Below are 10,000 nucleotides of genomic sequence, written 5' to 3' on the forward strand. Positions count from 1 at the left end.
GAGGGGCCCAGGGGGAGCCACCTGCTGATACTATCCAGGTGACAGGGACGGAGTTTGCAGTCTTTACGGATAAACTCTCTGAAACTATGGCTAAGATACTAGAAGCCTTGCAGTCCAGACCGGTATCTCAGCACAGGGACACTGTTGAATCATTGTTCCCTGGCCCCCCTCAGTTGGACCAACAATGTCCCCCCGGGGTATCTCATAGATCCCAGGCTGGGGGCTCTGACACGGACCCCAGCCCCAGACCGATTAAGCGAGCTCGCTTGGAAATTCCCTCGACATCATCATATTGTTCAGGGTCTCAGCGGGGGGAATCTCTGGTTGATGACGCGGAGACAGCTGATCAGGATTCTGATCCTGAGGCCGCTCTCAATCTAAATAATCCGGACGGGGACGCCATAGTGAACGATCTTATTGCGTCCATCAATCAAATGTTGGATATTTCTCCCTCAGCTCCTCCGGTGGAGGAGTCAGCTTCTCAGCAGGAGAAATTCCGTTTCAGGTTTCCCAATCGTACACACGAGTATGTTTCTGGACCACTCTGATTTCAGAGAGGCAGTCCAGATTCACCATGATTGTCCAGATAAGCGTTTTTCTTAGCGCCTTAAGGATACACGTTATCCCTTTCCCCCTGACGTGGTCAAAGGTTGGACTCAGTGTCCCAAGGTGGATCCTCCAATCTCCAGACTGGCGGCTAGATCCATACTTGCAGTGGAAGATGGGGCTTCACTCAAAGATGCCACTGACAGGCAGATGGAGCTCTGGTTGAAATCCATCTATGAAGCTATCGGCGCTTCTTTTGCCCCAGCATTCGCAGCCGTATGGGCGCTACAAGCTATATCAGCAGGTCAAGCGCAAATTGACGCAGCCACACGCACTTCCGCGCCGCAGGTGGCGTCCATAACCGCTCAGACGTCGGCATTTGCGTCTTACGCTATTAATGCTGTCCTGGACTCTGCGAGCCGTACGGCGGTTGCATCCGCCAATTCGGTGGTACTCCGCAGGGCCTTGTGGCTACGGGAATGGAAGGCAGATTCTGCTTCCAAAAAGCGCTTAACCAGTTTGCCAATTTCTGGCGACCGATTGTTTGGCGAGCGTTTGGATGAAATCATCAAACAATCCAAGGGAAAGGATACATCCTTACCCCAGCCCAAACCGAACATACCCCAACAGAGGAGGGGGCAGTCGAGGTTTCGGTCCTTTCGGGGCGCGGGCAGGTCCCAATTCTCCTCGTCCAAAAGGCCTCAGAAAGATCAAAGGAACTCTGATTCATGGCGGTCTAAGTCACGTCCTAAAAAGACCACCGGAGGTGCCGCTACCAAAGCGGCTTCCTCATGACTTTCGGCCTCCTCAATCCGCATCCTCGGTCGGTGGCAGGCTCTCCCGCTTTTGCGACACCTGGCTGCCACGGGTAAAAGACCGTTGGGTGAGAGACATTCTGTCTCACGGTTACAAGATAGAGTTCACCTCTCGTCCCCCGACTCGATTCTTCAGGTCATCCCCGCCTCCCGAGCGAGCCGTGGCTCTTCTGCAGGCGCTGAGCACTCTGAAGGCAGAAGGAGTGGTGGTCCCTCTTCCTCTTCAGCAACAGGGTCACGGTTTTTACTCCAACCTGTTTGTGGTCCCAAAGAAGGACGGGTCTTTCCGTCCTGTCCTGGACCTGAAACTGCTCAACAAACACGTAAAGACCAGGCGGTTCCGGATGGAATCCCTACGCTCCGTCATCGCCTCAATGTCCCAAGGAGATTTCCTTGCATCGATCGATATCAAAGATGCTTATCTCCACGTACCGATTGCTCCAGAGCACCAGCGCTTCTTGCGCTTCGCCATAGGAGACGAACACCTGCAGTTCGTGGCACTGCCGTTCGGCCTGGCAACAGCCCCACGGGTTTTCACCAAGGTTATGGCTACTGTAGTAGCGGTCCTCCACTCTCAGGGTCACTCGGTGATCCCTTACTTGGACGATCTGCTGATCAAGGCACCCTCCCAAGAGGCATGCCAACACAGCCTCGACGCTACTCTGGAGACTCTCCAGAGTTTCGGGTGGCTCATCAATTTTCCAAAGTCAAATCTGACACCGGCCCAATCGCTGACATATCTTGGCATGGAGTTTCATACCCTCTCAGCGATAGTGAAGCTTCCGCTGATCAAGCAGCGTTCACTACAGAAAGGGGTACAATCTCTCCTTCAAGGTCAGGCACACCCCTTGAGGTGCCTCATGCACTTCCTGGGGAAGATGGTGGCAGCAATGGAGGCAGTCCCTTTCGCGCAGTTTCACCTGCGTCCTCTTCAATGGGACATCCTACGCAAATGGGACAGGAAGCCGACGTCCCTCGACAGGAACGTCTCTCTCTCTCAGGCGACCAAAGCTTCCCTTCGGTGGTGGCTTCTTCCCACTTCATTATCGAAGGGGAAATCCTTCCTGCCCCCATCCTGGGAGGTGGTCACGACGGATGCGAGTCTGTCAGGGTGGGGAGCGGTTTTTCTCCACCACAGGGCTCAGGGTACGTGGACCCAGCAAGAGTCCTCACTTCAGATCAATGTTCTGGAAATACGGGCAGTGTACCTTGCCCTGAAAGCGTTCCAGCAGTGGCTGGAAGGCAAGCAGATCCGAATTCAGTCGGACAATTCCACAGCGGTGGCATACATCAACCACCAAGGCGGCACACGCAGTCGGCAAGCCTTCCAGGAAGTCCGGCGGATTTTGATGTGGGTGGAAGCCACGGCTTCCACCATCTCTGCAGTTCACATCCCAGGCGTGGAAAACTGGGAAGCAGATTATCTCAGTCGCCAGGGCATGGACGCAGGGGAATGGTCCCTTCACCCGGACGTGTTTCAGGAGATCTGTTGCCGCTGGGGGGTGCCGGACGTCGACCTCATGGCGTCCCGGCACAACAACAAGGTACCGACGTTCATGGCACGGTCTCAAGATCCCAGAGCTATGGCGGCAGACGCCTTAGTTCAGGATTGGTCGCAGTTTCAGCTCCCTTATGTGTTTCCTCCGCTGGCACTGTTGCCCAGAGTATTACGCAAGGTCAGGGCCGACTGCCGCCGCGTCATCCTCGTCGCTCCAGACTGGCCGAGGAGGTTGTGGTACCCGGATCTGTGGCATCTCACGGTCGGCCAACCGTGGGCACTACCAGACCGACCAGACTTGCTGTCTCAAGGGCCGTTTTTCCATCTGAATTCTGCGGCCCTCAACCTGACTGTGTGGCCATTGAGTCCTGGATCCTAGCGTCTTCAGGATTATCTCAAGAGGTCATTGCCACTATGAGACAGGCTAGGAAACCAACGTCCGCCAAGATCTATGTCATGTAGAGCTGTTGAAGGGACTTCATCCCCCTCTTCTTCACCAGCCACAGGTCGTCATGGCGATTATCTGATTGGCCTGGAAGCTTAAGGTATTTATGACTTTGGGTGATGGTAGAACCAAAGCCAAAAGCTGCAGAGAAAGACAATTCTTTGTAATATTGGCGGGAAAACTCCCAAAGCAGGTTTTGAAGTGCGACTTTAATGCTAGAAAGATGAAAAACACATTGCCAGAATCCCTGCGTCGTGCGGAACCCAGCGCACCGTCTCACCTGACGAGGAGATCGACGGAATCACGACAAATTAGTATTGGCCAGTAAAATTGTGCTAGAGGCGTTGTGTTTGGTATCAATGTAACTGTAAAATCGAGATATTAAATATGACGCTAATATCTTTCACCTGTGTGACCCAGGGGCAAAGATATGAAAAACCCTAGAATTATGGAACTTTGTGACCATCTCAAGCCCAGCCCACAAGTGACTGTAAAATGATGTCACAGGCAAGGGGGGCTAGCAAGAGCATAAGAGACAGTTCCTGTCTTGGGGGCTCAGTCAGCACGAGGAGGGCATCATGAAGGGTGATGCTGGCCGATTCTAACATCTCTTGGAGTTCCCTCCTACTCCCTAAGCAGACGTCACTTCTATGGCACAAGCTTAGTAAGTTTCACGTTTATACCTTTTATTTTATGTAACTGTTATGCCGTAATGTGTATTGTTCCCTTTTGTAAATTCCTGTATATTCTTTAAACACTGCCTATTTTCGGATTAAATATATAAAAATTTAAGAGTTTCTTTCCTTATGCTTTATATACGAATCCAAAACCCCGACGGGCCTTATGCTATCTGAAACGGGTTCCCAGCTACCTGTAGAAAGTCTGGGTGGTGGCAGCGTAATTGTTATTGCATAGAATTATTGGAGTGCTATCATTAAGGGTACCGAGGTATATAAATATTCCATTAGCAGGAATCAGAGATATACATTTACCCTTGCTGTGAGACCTCCAATATTTGGCATTATCAGCTCAGCAGCCTCATCTTATGCATTGTCCTGCAGTACCAAAAGTGGCCTGCAGACAAGGGGGGCGCTAGAGAGTAGTCGTGTGTAACAAATCAGTGAACAGCTGCGGATTTCTGAGGGACTTCCCCCGGCTGTTCGTGACAAATTGGTGGCAAGCGGTGGGATATATAAAGCATTAGTGATCTGGTTTGAGCAATCATCCCTTTCACTAAAAACTTGCAAAAGTTTTGAGGATTGAACTCAGTGTTTAAATATACCTGGAACAATACTGTACGTGTAGCAGTTACCCCCTCCCCTTTTCTCTTGTTTTCTATCCTATCTTTTATTTGGCAATTATGGATGCTGTGTCAGAAGCCTGGTACAATCAGCAGAAGAAGGAAGTTCTTGCTGCACTCTGCAGATCCAAGTTGATTGATGGCCATGGCAAAACGAGGCAAGACCTCATTAAAGAACTTTTACAATGGGACGCAGAGCACGTTCATTCCCCCAGTGCTGGAGAAGAGGAGGCAAGCCAAGCCCAGGATAGTGCTTCTGCAGAGTCCCCACCATCAACTGCAAGCCAGAGCAGTGACCGGGGCAACATGGACTCTTTCCTGAAGATGGCTCTACAACAATTCGCTGCAGATGACCGGCAGGGACGGCTAAGCCTCATTCAGCAATATCGAGAGGCTGAGAGAGCCGAGCGAGAGGCTGAGAGAGCCGAGCGCCAGGCTCAGGCCGAGCGAGAGGCTGAGAGAGCCGAGCGAGAGCGCCAAGCCCAGAGAGACCATGAATTGAATATCCTCAAAGCCCGGCAGCAGACATCTTCCTCACTAAACGGTGAGTCCAATAATGCCAGCAGCTTTAAGCCCCGACCGGAGCACTTTCTTGTGATGGAAAAGGACGGGGATTTGGACACCTTTCTGAGGGGATTTGAAAAGACTTGCTTGCAGTACCAGTTGCCCTCAACACAATGGGCACAATACTTAACCCCAGGGCTGCGAGGCAAGGCCCTGGACGCGTTTGCCAGTCTCCCTCAAGAGCAGAGTGGAGACTATGGGGCCATAAAGCAGGCCCTAGTACGGAAGTATCAGCTGACTCCGGAGGTGTACCGAAAAAAATTCCGGACCCTCCAGCTCGGACCTCATGACAGCTACAGCGATTTGGAGGGTGGGCTCCAGCGCACCTTTGACCAGTGGATCCAAGGACTGTCCGTTACAACCTTTGAGGAGTTAAAGGACCTCATGGTGAAGGACCAACTCCTACATGTCTGTCCTGTGGAGGTTCGACAGTTTGTTATGGACCGAGAGCCCAAGGAGGCCTCAAAAGCAGCCCAGATTGCCGACGCCTATGTGGCCAACCGTGCATCGGAGGTGCGGAAGCCGTCCACCACTAGCTGGAAAGGGGGTAAGATGACAACTACAACCACCCCTGCCCCTACCAGCCGACCTCCCGTAGGTCCTGTTTCATCCACCAGTGCCCGGCCCACCTCTGACACTCGCAGGTGTTTTTCCTGCAACCTGCCTGGACACCTCAGCTCTGGTTGCCCCGAGAGGCAGAAGAGGAACCCCACATCCAAGGCCCAAGGGCCCACTGGAACTGTCCTTTTGGCAAGGAAGGCGGGTGGTAGGGCCTGCGAAAACCTACACCCCGTCACCGTAGGCGGAACCCCCACTGTGGGGCTCAAGGACACTGGGGCCGACAGAACACTGGTCCGCCCTGAACTGGTACCCCCTGAAAACTTTATCCCGGGAAAACTCCTGACTGTCGCCTTGGCGGGGGGTGTCCACCACTCCTTCCCAATGGCCCTGATTCCCCTCGACTGGGGTGCTGGGAGAGGGTGGAGGGAAGTGGGGGTGGATGAACATCTACCAACCAATGTTTTATTGGGGACTGATCTGGGGCGATTAGTTGCACAATTTCTCCCTGATGATCCTCCCGAATCCAAAAAGTCATGTGATACAAATGTTGTTGATCAGTCATGTGATGCAAATGTTGTTAAATCATGTGATGCAAATGTTGTTAAGTCATGCGACCCGAATGCGGATATCCAGAACGTGATTACAAATGTTGTGCATGGTAATAAAGTGGAGATTTGTACAGGGGAACTCAGCCATGCCACGCGGCAGGGTGACGTGGCTGAGGACGACCCCAAGGTAGCAAGTGTCTGTACCGACAGAGATGGAGGCAGACATGAGAACCACGAGGACAGTGGTCAAGTGCAGCTGAGCAGTGTCACAGCGGACAGTGACACAGCCAGTAGTACCTGTCAGGCTGATGGGGAAGAGTGGTTATTCCCCGGGGAGACAGCCTTCATCGGTGCTGTCACCCGCAGTCAGAGTCATTCCCCAGTTCGTCAACCCCCATACCGTGTCTCCCTAGAGGTACAAAAGGACATAAAAAGGGAGATCGATGAAATGCTAGTCCTGGGAGTGATCCAGAGGTCCAAAAGTGCATGGGCCTCGCCTGTAGTCTTGGTTCCCAAAAAGGACCGGACAACCCGGTTTTGTGTGGACTACAGGAGGCTAAATGCAATCACAGCACCCGATGCGTACCCAATGCCACGCATCGACGAGTTACTGGATTGCTTAGCCGGGGCCCAGTACCTGACCATCATGGACCTGAGTCGAGGGTACTGGCAGATTCCTATGTCCAAGGAAGCACAGGAAAGGTCCGCCTTCATCACCCCATTCGGGCTGTATGAATCCCTTGTCATGCCCTTTGGCATGAGAAATGCTCCTGCCACTTTCCAGCGATTGGTCGACCAGCTGCTCGAGGGACTAGGAGGGTTTGCAGTAGCTTACCTGGATGACATTGCCATCTTTAGTCCCACTTGGGAGGAACACCTGGGGCACCTGGAACAGGTGCTCAGGCGGATCCAAAGCGCTGGTCTGACTATAAAGCCAGGGAAGTGTCAGATCGGCATGACTGAGGTACAGTACCTTGGACACAGAGTGGGTGGCGGGACCCTGAAACCAGAGCCAGGGAAGGTTGATGCCATCACCTCCTGGCCTACCCCCAAGTCAAAGAAGCAGGTGATGTCCTTCTTGGGTACGGCAGGGTACTATAGGAAGTTCGTTCCTAACTATAGTGCTCTTGCTAAGCCGTTGACGGACCTCACCAAAAAGAAGCTACCGCAAGTAGTCACCTGGACAGATGACTGTGAACGGTCCTTCAGGGCACTAAAAGCTGCCCTCGCCAGTTCCCCAATCCTACAAGCTCCGGACTTCACCCGACGGTTCATAGTTCAGACAGATGCCAGTGCGTTTGGCCTTGGTGCAGTACTCAGCCAGGTAAATGGGAAGGGAGAAGAGCATCCGGTGATGTTTCTCAGCCGCAAGCTCTTATCCCGGGAAGTGGCCTACGCCACTGTGGAGAAGGAGTGCCTCTCTATAGTGTGGGCCCTGCGGAAACTGCAGCCCTACCTATATGGACGCAACTTCACCATAGTGACAGACCACAACCCTCTCAGCTGGCTACATCGGGTGGCCGGCGACAATGGTAAGCTACTGCGGTGGAGCTTGGCACTACAGCAGTATGACTTTACCATTCAACACAGGAAGGGTGTTGAGCATGGCAACGCTGATGGGCTGTCCCGGCAGGGGGATGCCAGCGAGGTAGGCTTAGGAGACGATTGGCAAATCAATCTCCCATGCTACCTCAAAAAGGGGGAGGTGTCATGTAGAGCTGTTGAAGGGACTTCATCCCCCTCTTCTTCACCAGCCACAGGTCGTCATGGCGATTATCTGATTGGCCTGGAAGCTTAAGGTATTTATGACTTTGGGTGATGGTAGAACCAAAGCCAAAAGCTGCAGAGAAAGACAATTCTTTGTAATATTGGCGGGAAAACTCCCAAAGCAGGTTTTGAAGTGCGACTTTAATGCTAGAAAGATGAAAAACACATTGCCAGAATCCCTGCGTCGTGCGGAACCCAGCGCACCGTCTCACCTGACGAGGAGATCGACGGAATCACGACAAATTAGTATTGGCCAGTAAAATTGTGCTAGAGGCGTTGTGTTTGGTATCAATGTAACTGTAAAATCGAGATATTAAATATGACGCTAATATCTTTCACCTGTGTGACCCAGGGGCAAAGATATGAAAAACCCTAGAATTATGGAACTTTGTGACCATCTCAAGCCCAGCCCACAAGTGACTGTAAAATGATGTCACAGGCAAGGGGGGCTAGCAAGAGCATAAGAGACAGTTCCTGTCTTGGGGGCTCAGTCAGCACGAGGAGGGCATCATGAAGGGTGATGCTGGCCGATTCTAACATCTCTTGGAGTTCCCTCCTACTCCCTAAGCAGACGTCACTTCTATGGCACAAGCTTAGTAAGTTTCACGTTTATACCTTTTATTTTATGTAACTGTTATGCCGTAATGTGTATTGTTCCCTTTTGTAAATTCCTGTATATTCTTTAAACACTGCCTATTTTCGGATTAAATATATAAAAATTTAAGAGTTTCTTTCCTTATGCTTTATATACGAATCCAAAACCCCGACGGGCCTTATGCTATCTGAAACGGGTTCCCAGCTACCTGTAGAAAGTCTGGGTGGTGGCAGCGTAATTGTTATTGCATAGAATTATTGGAGTGCTATCATTAAGGGTACCGAGGTATATAAATATTCCATTAGCAGGAATCAGAGATATACATTTACCCTTGCTGTGAGACCTCCAATATTTGGCATTATCAGCTCAGCAGCCTCATCTTATGCATTGTCCTGCAGTACCAAAAGTGGCCTGCAGACAAGGGGGGCGCTAGAGAGTAGTCGTGTGTAACAAATCAGTGAACAGCTGCGGATTTCTGAGGGACTTCCCCGGCTGTTCGTGACAATCTACCACAGGACGTGGAAAATTTTCCTGTCATGGTGCTCTGCTCAGGGTTTTTCTCCCTGGCCTTTTGCCTTGCCCACTTTTCTGTCCTTCCTTCAATCTGGACTGGAAAAGGGTTTGTCGCTCGGCTCCCTTAAGGGACAAGTCTCGGCGCTCTCTGTGTTTTTCCAGAAGCGCCTAGCCAGACTTCCACAGGTACGCACGTTCCTGCAGGGGGTTTGTCACATCGTTCCTCCTTACAAGCGGCCGTTAGAACCCTGGGATCTGAACAGGGTGCTGATGGTTCTTCAGAAACCACCATTCGAGCCAATAAGGGATATTTCTCTCTCACGCCTTTCGCAGAAAGTGGTTTTCCTAGTAGCAGTCACTTCTCTTCGGAGAGTGTCTGAGCTAGCAGCGTTGTCGTGCAAGGCCCCTTTCCTGGTGTTTCACCAGGACAAGGTGGTTCTGCGTCCGGTTCCGGAATTTCTCCCCAAGGTGGTATCCCCCTTTCATCTCAATCAGGATATCTCCTTACCCTCTTTTTGTCCTCATCCAGTTCACCAATGTGAAAAGGATTTGCACTTGTTAGATCTGGTGAGAGCACTCAGACTCTACATTTCTCGTACGGCGCCCCTGCGCCGCTCGGATGCACTCTTTGTCCTTGTCGCTGGCCAGCGTAAAGGGTCACAGGCTTCCAAATCAACCCTGGCTCGGTGGATCAAGGAGCCAATTCTCGAAGCTTACCGTTCTGCTGGGCTTCCGGTTCCCTCAGGGCTGAAGGCCCATTCTACCAGAGCCGTGGGCGCGTCCTGGGCTTTGAGGCACCAGGCTACGGCTCAGCAGATGTGTCAGGCGGCTACCTGGTCGAGCCTGCA

General features: G+C 51.9%; 1 protein-coding gene across 1 annotated transcript in view; it reads left to right on the plus strand.

Annotated features, from left to right (window-relative positions):
* DLG3 (discs large MAGUK scaffold protein 3) overlaps positions 1-10,000 on the plus strand; it is a 557,827-nt gene that overhangs the window by 469,550 nt on the left and 78,277 nt on the right. The gene's annotated exons all lie outside the window — the stretch shown is intronic.

This window comes from Anomaloglossus baeobatrachus, chromosome 9 (genome assembly GCF_048569485.1).
Source record: "Anomaloglossus baeobatrachus isolate aAnoBae1 chromosome 9, aAnoBae1.hap1, whole genome shotgun sequence".
NCBI classification, from domain to species: domain Eukaryota; kingdom Metazoa; phylum Chordata; class Amphibia; order Anura; family Aromobatidae; genus Anomaloglossus; species Anomaloglossus baeobatrachus.